At 58.1% G+C, this 14,857-nt stretch overlaps 6 non-coding genes across 6 annotated transcripts; all 6 read left to right on the plus strand.

The window, feature by feature from the left end:
* The first annotated feature begins 687 nt into the window (after window positions 1-687).
* LOC143417453 (5S ribosomal RNA) lies at window positions 688-806 on the plus strand. Its single transcript, XR_013097674.1, has one exon. It is a non-coding gene; the product is annotated as a 5S ribosomal RNA (ribosomal RNA).
* A 2,978-nt stretch (window positions 807-3,784) lies between these two features.
* On the plus strand, window positions 3,785-3,903 carry LOC143417184 (5S ribosomal RNA). The gene has a single exon (XR_013097401.1). It is a non-coding gene; the product is annotated as a 5S ribosomal RNA (ribosomal RNA).
* Window positions 3,904-5,077: 1,174 nt separating this feature from the next.
* Window positions 5,078-5,196, plus strand: LOC143417730 (5S ribosomal RNA). Its single transcript, XR_013097878.1, has one exon. It is a non-coding gene; the product is annotated as a 5S ribosomal RNA (ribosomal RNA).
* A 2,744-nt stretch (window positions 5,197-7,940) lies between these two features.
* Window positions 7,941-8,059, plus strand: LOC143417186 (5S ribosomal RNA). The gene has a single exon (XR_013097403.1). It is a non-coding gene; the product is annotated as a 5S ribosomal RNA (ribosomal RNA).
* A 2,738-nt stretch (window positions 8,060-10,797) lies between these two features.
* LOC143417986 (5S ribosomal RNA) lies at window positions 10,798-10,916 on the plus strand. Its single transcript, XR_013098134.1, has one exon. It is a non-coding gene; the product is annotated as a 5S ribosomal RNA (ribosomal RNA).
* A 3,063-nt stretch (window positions 10,917-13,979) lies between these two features.
* Window positions 13,980-14,098, plus strand: LOC143417193 (5S ribosomal RNA). Its single transcript, XR_013097410.1, has one exon. It is a non-coding gene; the product is annotated as a 5S ribosomal RNA (ribosomal RNA).
* Window positions 14,099-14,857: the final 759 nt, after the last annotated feature.

The following is a 14,857-nucleotide window of genomic DNA, read 5'->3' on the forward strand; positions in this document are numbered from 1 at the left end:
TGAGGCCACTTACACCACACCAGGGCCTGTGGCTCTGGCTGAGGCCACTTACACCACACCAGGGCCTGTGGCTGCTGGCTGAGGCCACTTACACCACACCAGTGCCTGTGGCTTCTGGCTGAGGCCACTTACACCACACCAGGGCCTTAGTTGCTATTGAGGCCAATTAAACCACACCAGGGTCTGTGACTCTTGCTCAGGCCACTTACACCACACCAGGGCCTGTGGCACTGGCTGAGGCCACTTACACCACACCAGGGCCTGTGGCTGCTGGCTGAGGCCACTTACACCACACCAGGGCCTGTGGCTGCTGGCTGAGGCCACTTACACCACACCAGTGCCTGTGGCTTCTGGCTGAGGCCACTTACACCACACCAAGGCCTGTGGCTCTTGCTCAGGCCACTCACATCACACCAGGCCCTGCGCTTCTGGCCGAGGCCATCTTCACCAAACCAGGCCCTGTGCTGCTAGCTGTGGCCATGTACAACACACCAGGCCCTGTGCTGGTTCCTGAGGCCATCTTCAACAATCCAGGGTCTGTGCTGTTAGATAAATGCTAAACTGAGCCTTTGGGTTAGGGTATTATGCAAACATGCAGGTATGGTTAAAGGATTGTCTTCGTAACTTCAGGTACTTGCCACCTAATCAGTTGAATCCATAAATTGAGACATTGTGCTGGGGCCAGCAGCTTACGGCCATACCACCCTGAGCACGCCCGACCTCGTCTGATCTCGGAAGCTAAGCAGGGCTGGGCTTGGTTAGTACTTGGATGGGAGACTGCCTGGCAATACCTGGTGCTGTAAGCCTTTCATTTTCATGTCATTGAACCGCTTTTGATCCAGAGAAGGGGTGTATTAAAAGACCAAAAGCAGCTGCCCATTAATGAGGGCACATTAACGACATTGCTTTTGGCTCTTTTCCAATGTCTTGTGCTGCTAGCTGATGCCACCTACACCACACCAGGGCCTGAGTGACCGGCTGGGGCCACTTACACCACATCAGGGCCTGTGGCTCTGGCTGAGGCCACTTACACCACACCAGGGCCTGTGGCTGCTGGCTGAGGCCACTTACACCACACCAGGGCATTATTTGCTATTGAGGCCAATTACACCACACCAGGGTCTGTGGCTCTTGCTCAGGCCACTTACACCACACCAGGGCCTGTGGCTGCTGGCTGAGGCCACCTACACCACACCAGGGCATTAGTTGCTATTGAGGCCAATTACACCACACCAGGGTCTGTGACTCTTGCTCAGGCCACTTAGACCACACCAGGGCCTGTGGCACTGGCTGAGGCCACTTACACCACACCAGGGCCTGTGGCTGCTGGCTGAGGCCACTTACACCACACCAGGGCCTGTGGCTCTGGCTGAGGTCACTTACACCACACCAGGGCCTGTGGCTGCTGGCTGAGGGCACTTACACCACACCAGTGCCTGTGGCTTCTGGCTGAGGCCACTTACACCACACCAGGGCCTGTGGCTCTTGCTCAGGCCACTTACACCACACCAGGGCCTGTGGCTGCTGGCTGAGGCCACTTACACCACACCAGGGCCTGTGGCTGCTGGCTGAGGCCACTTACACCACACCAGGGCCTGTGGCTGCTGGCTGAGGGCAGTTACACCACACCAGTGCCTGTGGCTGCTGGCTGAGGTCACTTACACCACACCAGGGCATTAGTTGCTATTGAGGCCAATTACACCACACCAAGGTCTGTGACTCTTGCTCAGGCCACTTACACCACACCAGGGCCTGTGGCTGCTGGCTGAGGCCACTTACACCACACCAGGGCCTGTGGCTGCTGGCTGAGGCCACCTACACCACACCAGGGCCTTAGTTGCTATTGAGGCCAATTACACCACACCAGGGTCTGTGGCTCTTGCTCAGGCCACTTACACCACACCAGGGCCTGTGGCTGCTGGCTGAGGCCACTTACACCACACCAGGGCATTAGTTCCTATTGAGGCCACTTACACCACACCAGGGCCTGTGGCTGCTGGCTGAGGCCACCTACACCACACCAGGGCATTAGTTGCTATTGAGGCCAATTACACCACACCAGGGTCTGTGGCTCTTGCTCAGGCCACTTACACCACACCAGGGCCTGTGGCACTGGCTGAGGCCACTTACACCACACCAGGGCCTGTGGCTGCTGGCTGAAGCCACTTACACCACACCAGGGCCTGTGGCTGCTGGCTGAGGCCACTTACACCACACCAGGGCCTGTGGCTGCTGGCTGAGGCCACTTACACCACACCAGTGCCTGTGGCTTCTGGCTGAGGCCACTTACACCACACCAGGGCCTGTGGCTGCTGGCTGAGGACACCTACACCACACCAGGGCCTTAGTTGCTATTGAGGCCAATTACACCACACCAGGGTCTGTGGCTCTTGCTCAGGCCACTTACACCACACCAGGGCCTGTGGCTGCTGGCTGAGGCCACTTACACCACACCAGGGCATTAGTTGCTATTGAGGCCACTTACACCACACCAGGGCCTGTGGCTGCTGGCTGAGGCCACCTACACCACACCAGGGCATTAGTTGCTATTGAGGCCAATTACACCACACCAGGGTCTGTGGCTCTTGCTCAGGCCACTTACACCACATCAGGGCCTGTGGCTCTGGCTGAGGCCACTTACACCACACCAGGGCCTGTGGCTGCTGGCTGAGGCCACTTACACCACACCAGGGCCTTAGTTGCTATTGAGGCCAATTACACCACACCAGGGCCTTAGTTGCTATTGAGGCCAATTACACCACACCAGGGCCTGTGGCTGCTGGCTGAGGCCACTTACACCACACCAGGGCATTAGTTGCTATTGAGGCCACTTACACCACACCAGGGCCTGTGGCACTGGCTGAGGCCACTTACACCACACCAGGGCCTGTGGCTGCTGGCTGAGGCCACCTACACCACACCAGGGCATTAGTTGCTATTGAGGCCAATTACACCACACCAGGGTCTGTGACTCTTGCTCAGGCCACTTACACCACACCAGGGCCTGTGGCACTGGCTGAGGCCACTTACACCACACCAGGGCCTGTGGCTGCTGGCTGAGGCCACCTACACCACACCAGGGCATTAGTTGCTATTGAGGCCAATTACACCACACCAGGGTCTGTGGCTCTTGCTCAGGCCACTTACACCACACCAGGGCCTGTGGCACTGGCTGAGGCCACTTACACCACACCAGGGCCTGTGGCTGTTGGCTGAGGCCACTTACACCACACCAGGGCCTGTGGCTCTGGCTGAGGCCACTTACACCACACCAGGGCCTGTGGCTGTTGGCTGAGGCCACTTACACCACACCAGGGCCTGTGGCTGCTGGCTGAGGCCACGTACACCACACCAGGGCCTGTGGCTGCTGGCTGAGGCCACTTACACCACACCAGGGCCTGTGGCTGCTGGCTGAGGCCACTTACACCACACCAGTGCCTGTGGCTTCTGGCTGAGGCGACTTACACCACACCAGGGCCTGTGGCTCTTGCTCAGGCCACTCACATCACACCAGGCCCTGCGCTTCTGGCCGAGGCCATCTTCACCAAACCAGGCCCTGTGCTGCTAGCTGTGGCCATGTACAACACACCAGGCCCTGTTCTGGTTCCTGAGGCCATCTTCAACAATCCAGGGCCTGTGCTGTTGGATAAATGCTAAACTGAGCCTTTGGGTTAGGGTATTATGCAAACATGCAGGTATGGTTATAGGATTGTCTTCGTAACTTCAGGTACTTGCCACCTAATCACTTGAATCCATAAATTGAGACATTGTGCTGGGGCCAGCAGCTTACGGCCATACCACCCTGAGCACTCCCGACCTCGTCTGATCTCGGAAGCTAAGCAGGGCTGGGCTTGGTTAGTACTTGGATGGGAGACTTCCTTGGAATACCTGGTGCTGTAAGCCTTTCATTTTCATGTCATTGAACCGCTTTTGATCCAGAGAAGGGGTGTATTAAAAGACCAAAAGCAGCTGCCCATTAATGAGGGCACATTAACGACATTGCTTTTGGCTCTTTTCCAATGTCTTGTGCTGCTAGCTGATGCCACCTACACCACACCAGGGCCTGAGTGACCGGCTGGGGCCACTTACACCACATCAGGGCCTGTGGCTCTGGCTGAGGCCACTTACACCACACCAGGGCCTGTGGCTGCTGGCTGAGGCCACTTACACCACACCAGGGCCTGTGGCTGCTGGCTGAGGCCACCTACACCACACCAGGGCCTTAGTTGCTATTGAGGCCAATTACACCACACCAGGGTCTGTAGCTCTTGCTCAGGCCACTTACACCACACCAGGGCCTGTGGCTGCTGGCTGAGGCCACTTACACCACACCAGGGCCTGTGGCTGCTGGCTGAGGCCACCTACACCACACCAGGGCCTTAGTTGCTATTGAGGCCAATTACACCACACCAGGGTCTGTGGCTCTTGCTCAGGCCACTTACACCACACCAGGGCCTGTGGCTGCTGGCTGAGGCCACTTACACCACACCAGGGCCTTAGTTGCTATTGAGGCCAATTAAACCACACCAGGGTCTGTGACTCTTGCTCAGGCCACTTACACCACACCAGGGCCTGTGGCACTGGCTGAGGCCACTTACACCACACCAGGGCCTGTGGCTGCTGGCTGAGGCCACTTACACCACACCAGGGCCTGTGGCTGCTGGCTGAGGCCACTTACACCACACCAGGGCCTGTGGCTGCTGGCTGAGGGCACTTACACCACACCAGTGCCTGTGGCTTCTGGCTGAGGCCACTTACACCACACCAAGGCCTGTGGCTCTTGCTCAGGCCACTCACATCACACCAGGCCCTGCGCTTCTGGCCGAGGCCATCTTCACCAAACCAGGCCCTGTGCTGCTAGCTGTGGCCATGTACAACACACCAGGCCCTGTGCTGGTTCCTGAGGCCATCTTCAACAATCCAGGGTCTGTGCTGTTAGATAAATGCTAAACTGAGCCTTTGGGTTAGGGTATTATGCAAACATGCAGGTATGGTTAAAGGATTGTCTTCGTAACTTCAGGTACTTGCCACCTAATCAGTTGAATCCATAAATTGAGACATTGTGCTGGGGCCAGCAGCTTACGGCCATACCACCCTGAGCACGCCCGACCTCGTCTGATCTCGGAAGCTAAGCAGGGCTGGGCTTGGTTAGTACTTGGATGGGAGACTGCCTGGGAATACCTGGTGCTGTAAGCCTTTCATTTTCATGTCATTGAACCGCTTTTGATCCAGAGAAGGGGTGTATTAAAAGACCAAAAGCAGCTGCCCATTAATGAGGGCACATTAACGACATTGCTTTTGGCTCTTTTCCAATGTCTTGTGCTGCTAGCTGATGCCACCTACACCACACCAGGGCCTGAGTGACCGGCTGGGGCCACTTACACCACATCAGGGCCTGTGGCTCTGGCTGAGGCCACTTACACCACACCAGGGCCTGTGGCTGCTGGCTGAGGCCACTTACACCACACCAGGGCATTATTTGCTATTGAGGCCAATTACACCACACCAGGGTCTGTGGCTCTTGCTCAGGCCACTTACACCACACCAGGGCCTGTGGCTGCTGGCTGAGGCCACCTACACCACACCAGGGCATTAGTTGCTATTGAGGCCAATTACACCACACCAGGGTCTGTGACTCTTGCTCAGGCCACTTAGACCACACCAGGGCCTGTGGCACTGGCTGAGGCCACTTACACCACACCAGGGCCTGTGGCTGCTGGCTGAGGCCACTTACACCACACCAGGGCCTGTGGCTCTGGCTGAGGTCACTTACACCACACCAGGGCCTGTGGCTGCTGGCTGAGGGCACTTACACCACACCAGTGCCTGTGGCTTCTGGCTGAGGCCACTTACACCACACCAGGGCCTGTGGCTCTTGCTCAGGCCACTTACACCACACCAGGGCCTGTGGCTGCTGGCTGAGGCCACTTACACCACACCAGGGCCTGTGGCTGCTGGCTGAGGCCACTTACACCACACCAGGGCCTGTGGCTGCTGGCTGAGGGCAGTTACACCACACCAGTGCCTGTGGCTGCTGGCTGAGGTCACTTACACCACACCAGGGCATTAGTTGCTATTGAGGCCAATTACACCACACCAAGGTCTGTGACTCTTGCTCAGGCCACTTACACCACACCAGGGCCTGTGGCTGCTGGCTGAGGCCACTTACACCACACCAGGGCCTGTGGCTGCTGGCTGAGGCCACCTACACCACACCAGGGCATTAGTTGCTATTGAGGCCAATTATACCACACCAGGGTCTGTGGCTCTTGCTCAGGCCACTTACACCACACCAGGGCCTGTGGCACTGGCTGAGGCCACTTACACCACACCAGGGCCTGTGGCTGCTGGCTGAAGCCACTTACACCACACCAGGGCCTGTGGCTGCTGGCTGAGGCCACTTACACCACACCAGGGCCTGTGGCTGCTGGCTGAGGCCACTTACACCACACCAGTGCCTGTGGCTTCTGGCTGAGGCCACTTACACCACACCAGGGCCTGTGGCTGCTGGCTGAGGACACCTACACCACACCAGGGCCTTAGTTGCTATTGAGGCCAATTACACCACACCAGGGTCTGTGGCTCTTGCTCAGGCCACTTACACCACACCAGGGCCTGTGGCTGCTGGCTGAGGCCACTTACACCACACCAGGGCATTAGTTGCTATTGAGGCCACTTACACCACACCAGGGCCTGTGGCTGCTGGCTGAGGCCACCTACACCACACCAGGGCATTAGTTGCTATTGAGGCCAATTACACCACACCAGGGTCTGTGGCTCTTGCTCAGGCCACTTACACCACATCAGGGCCTGTGGCTCTGGCTGAGGCCACTTACACCACACCAGGGCCTGTGGCTGCTGGCTGAGGCCACTTACACCACACCAGGGCCTTAGTTGCTATTGAGGCCAATTACACCACACCAGGGCCTTAGTTGCTATTGAGGCCAATTACACCACACCAGGGCCTGTGGCTGCTGGCTGAGGCCACTTACACCACACCAGGGCATTAGTTGCTATTGAGGCCACTTACACCACACCAGGGCCTGTGGCACTGGCTGAGGCCACTTACACCACACCAGGGCCTGTGGCTGCTGGCTGAGGCCACCTACACCACACCAGGGCATTAGTTGCTATTGAGGCCAATTACACCACACCAGGGTCTGTGACTCTTGCTCAGGCCACTTACACCACACCAGGGCCTGTGGCACTGGCTGAGGCCACTTACACCACACCAGGGCCTGTGGCTGCTGGCTGAGGCCACCTACACCACACCAGGGCATTAGTTGCTATTGAGGCCAATTACACCACACCAGGGCCTGTGGCACTGGCTGAGGCCACTTACACCACACCAGGGCCTGTGGCTGTTGGCTGAGGCCACTTACACCACACCAGGGCCTGTGGCTCTGGCTGAGGCCACTTACACCACACCAGGGCCTGTGGCTGTTGGCTGAGGCCACTTACACCACACCAGGGCCTGTGGCTGCTGGCTGAGGCCACGTACACCACACCAGGGCCTGTGGCTGCTGGCTGAGGCCACTTACACCACACCAGGGCCTGTGGCTGCTGGCTGAGGCCACTTACACCACACCAGTGCCTGTGGCTTCTGGCTGAGGCGACTTACACCACACCAGGGCCTGTGGCTCTTGCTCAGGCCACTCACATCACACCAGGCCCTGCGCTTCTGGCCGAGGCCATCTTCACCAAACCAGGCCCTGTGCTGCTAGCTGTGGCCATGTACAACACACCAGGCCCTGTTCTGGTTCCTGAGGCCATCTTCAACAATCCAGGGCCTGTGCTGTTGGATAAATGCTAAACTGAGCCTTTGGGTTAGGGTATTATGCAAACATGCAGGTATGGTTATAGGATTGTCTTCGTAACTTCAGGTACTTGCCACCTAATCACTTGAATCCATAAATTGAGACATTGTGCTGGGGCCAGCAGCTTACGGCCATACCACCCTGAGCACTCCCGACCTCGTCTGATCTCGGAAGCTAAGCAGGGCTGGGCTTGGTTAGTACTTGGATGGGAGACTTCCTTGGAATACCTGGTGCTGTAAGCCTTTCATTTTCATGTCATTGAACCGCTTTTGATCCAGAGAAGGGGTGTATTAAAAGACCAAAAGCAGCTGCCCATTAATGAGGGCACATTAACGACATTGCTTTTGGCTCTTTTCCAATGTCTTGTGCTGCTAGCTGATGCCACCTACACCACACCAGGGCCTGAGTGACCGGCTGGGGCCACTTACACCACATCAGGGCCTGTGGCTCTGGCTGAGGCCACTTACACCACACCAGGGCCTGTGGCTGCTGGCTGAGGCCACTTACACCACACCAGGGCCTGTGGCTGCTGGCTGAGGCCACCTACACCACACCAGGGCCTTAGTTGCTATTGAGGCCAATTACACCACACCAGGGTCTGTAGCTCTTGCTCAGGCCACTTACACCACACCAGGGCCTGTGGCTGCTGGCTGAGGCCACTTACACCACACCAGGGCCTGTGGCTGCTGGCTGAGGCCACCTACACCACACCAGGGCCTTAGTTGCTATTGAGGCCAATTACACCACACCAGGGTCTGTGGCTCTTGCTCAGGCCACTTACACCACACCAGGGCCTGTGGCTGCTGGCTGAGGCCACTTACACCACACCAGGGCATTAGTTCCTATTGAGGCCACTTACACCACACCAGGGCCTGTGGCTGCTGGCTGAGGCCACCTACACCACACCAGGGCATTAGTTGCTATTGAGGCCAATTACACCACACCAGGGTCTGTGGCTCTTGCTCAGGCCACTTACACCACACCAGGGCCTGTGGCACTGGCTGAGGCCACTTACACCACACCAGGGCCTGTGGCTGCTGGCTGAGGCCACTTACACCACACCAGGGCCTGTGGCTGCTGGCTGAGGCCACTTACACCACACCAGGGCCTGTGGCTGCTGGCTGAGGCCACTTACACCACACCAGTGCCTGTGGCTTCTGGCTGAGGCCACTTACACCACACCAGGGCCTGTGGCTGCTGGCTGAGGCCACCTACACCACACCAGGGCCTTAGTTGCTATTGAGGCCAATTACACCACACCAGGGTCTGTGGCTCTTGCTCAGGCCACTTACACCACACCAGGGCCTGTGGCTGCTGGCTGAGGCCACTTACACCACACCAGGGCATTAGTTGCTATTGAGGCCACTTACACCACACCAGGGCCTGTGGCTGCTGGCTGAGGCCACCTACACCACACCAGGGCATTAGTTGCTATTGAGGCCAATTACACCACACCAGGGTCTGTGGCTCTTGCTCAGGCCACTTACACCACACCAGGGCCTGAGTGACCGACTGGGGCCACTTACACCACATCAGGGCCTGTGGCTCTGGCTGAGGCCACTTACACCACACCAGGGCCTGTGGCTGCTGGCTGAGGCCACTTACACCACACCAGGGCCTTAGTTGCTATTGAGGCCAATTACACCACACCAGGGCCTTAGTTGCTATTGAGGCCAATTACACCACACCAGGGCCTGTGGCTGCTGGCTGAGGCCACTTACACCACACCAGGGCATTAGTTGCTATTGAGGCCACTTACACCACACCAGGGCCTGTGGCACTGGCTGAGGCCACTTACACCACACCAGGGCCTGTGGCTGCTGGCTGAGGCCACCTACACCACACCAGGGCATTAGTTGCTATTGAGGCCAATTACACCACACCAGGGTCTGTGGCTCTTGCTCAGGCCACTTACACCACACCAGGGCCTGAGTGACCGACTGGGGCCACTTACACCACACCAGGGCCTGTGGCTCTGGCTGAGGCCACTTACACCACACCAGGGCCTGTGGCTGCTGGCTGAGGCCACTTACACCACACCAGGGCCTTAGTTGCTATTGAGGCCAATTACACCACACCAGGGCCTTAGTTGCTATTGAGGCCAATTACACCACACCAGGGCCTGTGGCTGCTGGCTGAGGCCACTTACACCACACCAGGGCATTAGTTGCTATTGAGGCCACTTACACCACACCAGGGCCTGTGGCACTGGCTGAGGCCACTTACACCACACCAGGGCCTGTGGCTGCTGGCTGAGGCCACCTACACCACACCAGGGCATTAGTTGCTATTGAGGCCAATTACACCACACCAGGGTCTGTGGCTCTTGCTCAGGCCACTTACACCACACCAGGGCCTGTGGCACTGGCTGAGGCCACTTACACCACACCAGGGCCTGTGGCTGTTGGCTGAGGCCACTTACACCACACCAGGGCCTGTGGCTCTGGCTGAGGCCACTTACACCACACCAGGGCCTGTGGCTGTTGGCTGAGGCCACTTACACCACACCAGGGCCTGTGGCTGCTGGCTGAGGCCACGTACACCACACCAGGGCCTGTGGCTGCTGGCTGAGGCCACTTACACCACACCAGGGCCTGTGGCTGCTGGCTGAGGCCACTTACACCACACCAGTGCCTGTGGCTTCTGGCTGAGGCCACTTACACCACACCAGGGCCTGTGGCTCTTGCTCAGGCCACTCACATCACACCAGGCCCTGCGCTTCTGGCCGAGGCCATCTTCACCAAACCAGGCCCTGTGCTGCTAGCTGTGGCCATGTACAACACACCAGGCCCTGTTCTGGTTCCTGAGGCCATCTTCAACAATCCAGGGCCTGTGCTGTTGGATAAATGCTAAACTGAGCCTTTGGGTTAGGGTATTATGCAAACATGCAGGTATGGTTATAGGATTGTCTTCGTAACTTCAGGTACTTGCCACCTAATCACTTGAATCCATAAATTGAGACATTGTGCTGGGGCCAGCAGCTTACGGCCATACCACCCTGAGCACGCCCGACCTCGTCTGATCTCGGAAGCTAAGCAGGGCTGGGCTTGGTTAGTACTTGGATGGGAGACTTCCTTGGAATACCTGGTGCTGTAAGCCTTTCATTTTCATGTCATTGAACCGCTTTTGATCCAGAGAAGGGGTGTATTAAAAGACCAAAAGCAGCTGCCCATTAATGAGGGCACATTAACGACATTGCTTTTGGCTCTTTTCCAATGTCTTGTGCTGCTAGCTGATGCCACCTACACCACACCAGGGCCTGAGTGACCGGCTGGGGCCACTTACACCACATCAGGGCCTGTGGCTCTGGCTGAGGCCACTTACACCACACCAGGGCCTGTGGCTGCTGGCTGAGGCCACTTACACCACACCAGGGCCTGTGGCTGCTGGCTGAGGCCACCTACACCACACCAGGGCCTTAGTTGCTATTGAGGCCAATTACACCACACCAGGGTCTGTGGCTCTTGCTCAGGCCACTTACACCACACCAGGGCCTGTGGCTGCTGGCTGAGGCCACTTACACCACACCAGGGCATTAGTTCCTATTGAGGCCACTTACACCACACCAGGGCCTGTGGCTGCTGGCTGAGGCCACCTACACCACACCAGGGCATTAGTTGCTATTGAGGCCAATTACACCACACCAGGGTCTGTGGCTCTTGCTCAGGCCACTTACACCACACCAGGGCCTGTGGCACTGGCTGAGGCCACTTACACCACACCAGGGCCTGTGGCTGCTGGCTGAGGCCACTTACACCACACCAGGGCCTGTGGCTGCTGGCTGAGGCCACTTACACCACACCAGGGCCTGTGGCTGCTGGCTGAGGCCACTTACACCACACCAGTGCCTGTGGCTTCTGGCTGAGGCCACTTACACCACACCAGGGCCTGTGGCTGCTGGCTGAGGCCACCTACACCACACCAGGGCCTTAGTTGCTATTGAGGCCAATTACACCACACCAGGGTCTGTGGCTCTTGCTCAGGCCACTTACACCACACCAGGGCCTGTGGCTGCTGGCTGAGGCCACTTACACCACACCAGGGCATTAGTTGCTATTGAGGCCACTTACACCACACCAGGGCCTGTGGCTGCTGGCTGAGGCCACCTACACCACACCAGGGCATTAGTTGCTATTGAGGCCAATTACACCACACCAGGGTCTGTGGCTCTTGCTCAGGCCACTTACACCACACCAGGGCCTGTGGCACTGGCTGAGGCCACTTACACCACACCAGGGCCTGTGGCTGCTGGCTGAGGCCACTTACACCACACCAGGGCATTAGTTGCTATTGAGGCCAATTACACCACACCAGGGTCTGTGGCTCTTGCTCAGGCAACTTACACCACACCAGGGCCTGTGGCACTGGCTGAGGCCACTTACACCACACCAGGGCCTGTGGCTGCTGGCTGAGGCCACCTACACCACACCAGGGCATTAGTTGCTATTGAGGCCAATTACACCACACCAGGGTCTGTGACTCTTGCTCAGGCCACTTAGACCACACCAGGGCCTGTGGCACTGGCTGAGGCCACTTACACCACATCAGGGCCTGTGGCTCTGGCTGAGGCCACTTACACCACACCAGGGCCTGTGGCTGCTGGCTGAGGCCACTTACACCACACCAGGGCCTGTGGCTGCTGGCTGAGGCCACTTACACCACACCAGGGCCTGTGGCTGCTGGCTGAGGCCACTTACACCACACCAGGGCCTGTGGCTGCTGGCTGAGGCCACTTAAACCACACCAGGGCCTGTGGCTGCTGGCTGAGGCCACTTACACCACACAAGGGCCTGTGGCTGCTGGCTGAGGCCACTTACACCACACCAGGGCCTGTGGCTGCTGGCTGAGGCCACTTACACCACACAAGGGCCTGTGGCTGCTGGCTGAGGCCACCTACACCACACCAGGGCCTGTGGCTCTTGCTCAGGCCACTCATATCACACCAGACCCTGTGCTTCTGGCCAAGGCCATCTTCACCAAACCTGGCCCAGTGCTGCTTGCTGTGGCCATGTACAACACACCAGGCCCTGTGCTGCTGGCTGAGGCCACTTACACCACACCAGGGCCTTAGTTGCTATTGAGGCCACTTACACCACACCAGGGCCTGTGGCTGCTGGCTGAGGCCACTTACACCACACCAGGGCATTAGTTGCTATTGAGGCCAATTACACCACACCAGGGTCTGTGACTCTTGCTCAGGCCACTTACACCACACCAGGGCCTGTGGCACTGGCTGAGTCCACTTACACCACACCAGGGCCTGTGGCTGCTGGCTGAGGCCACTTACACCACACCAGGGCCTGTGGCTGCTGGCTGAGGGCACTTACACCACACCAGTGCCTGTGGCTTCTGGCTGAGGCCACTTACACCACACCAGGGCCTGTGGCTGCTGGCTCAGGCCACTTACACCACACCAGGGCCTGTGGCTGCTGGCTGAGGCCACTTACACCACACCAGGGCCTGTGGCTGCTGGCTGAGGCCACTTACACCACACCAGGGCATTAGTTGCTATTGAGGCCAATTACACCACACCAGGGTCTGTGACTCTTGCTCAGGCCACTTACACCACACCAGGGCCTGTGGCACTGGCTGAGTCCACTTACACCACACCAGGGCCTGTGGCTGCTGGCTGAGGCCACTTACACCACACCAGGGCCTGTGGCTGCTGGCTGAGGTCACTTACACCACACCAGGGCCTGTGGCTGCTGGCTGAGGGCACTTACACCACACCAGTGCCTGTGGCTTCTGGCTGAGGCCACTTACACCACACCAGGGCCTGTGGCTGCTGGCTGAGGCCACTTACACCGCACAAGGGCCTGTGGCTGCTGGCTGAGGCCACCTACACCACACCAGGGCCTGTGGCTCTTGCTCAGGCCACTCATATCACACCAGACCCTGTGCTTCTGGCCGAGGCCATCTTCACCAAACCTGGCCCTGTGCTGCTTGCTGTGGCCATGTACAACACACCAGGCCCTGTGCTGGTTCCAGAGGCCATCTTCAACAATCCAGGGCCTGTGCTGTTAGATAAATGCCAAACTGAGCCTTTGGGTTATGGTATTATGCAAACATGCATGTATGGTTATAGGATTGTCTTCGTAACTTCAGGTACTTGCCACCTAATCAGTTGAATCCATAAATTGAGACATTGTGCTGGCGCCAGCAGCTTACGGCCATACCACCCTGAGCACGCCTGACCTCGTCTGATCTCGGAAGCTAAGCAGGGCTGGGCTTGGTTAGTACTTGGATGGGAGACTGCCTGGGAATACCTGGTGCTGTAAGCCTTTCATTTTCATGTCATTGAACCGCTTTTGATCCAGAGAAGGGGTGTATTAAAAGACCAAAAGCAGCTGCCCATTAATGAGGGCACATTAACGACATTGCTTTTGGCTGTTTTCCAATGTCTTGTGCTGCTAGCTGATGCCACCTACACCACACCAGGGCCTGAGTGACCGGCTGGGGCCACTTACACCACATCAGGGCCTGTGGCTCTGGCTGAGGCCACTTACACCACACCAGGGCCTGTGGCTGCTGGCTGAGGCCACTTACACCACACCAGGGCCTGTGGCTGCTGGCTGAGGCCACCTACACCACACCAGGGCCTTAGTTGCTATTGAGGCCACTTACACCACACCAGGGCCTGTGGCTGCTGGCTGAGGCCACATACACCACACCAGGGCCTTAGTTGCTATTGAGGCCAATTACACCACACCAGGGCCTGTGGCTCTTGCTCAGGCCACTTACACCACACCAGGGCCTGTGGCTGCTGGCTGAGGCCACTTACACCACACCAGGGCCTGTGGCTGCTGGCTGAGGCCACTTACACCACACCACGGCCTTAGTTGCTATTGAGGCCACTTACACCACACCAGGGCCTGTGGCTGCTGGCTGAGGCCACATACACCACACCACGGCCTTATTTGCTTCTGAGGCCACTTACACCACACCAGGGCCTGTGGCTGCTGGCTGAGGCCACCTACACCACACCAGGGCCTTAGTTGCTATTGAGGCCAATTACACCACACCAGGGTCTGTGGCTCTTG

This window comes from Maylandia zebra, linkage group LG3, assembly GCF_041146795.1.
Source record: "Maylandia zebra isolate NMK-2024a linkage group LG3, Mzebra_GT3a, whole genome shotgun sequence".
In the NCBI taxonomy this organism is placed as follows: domain Eukaryota; kingdom Metazoa; phylum Chordata; class Actinopteri; order Cichliformes; family Cichlidae; genus Maylandia; species Maylandia zebra.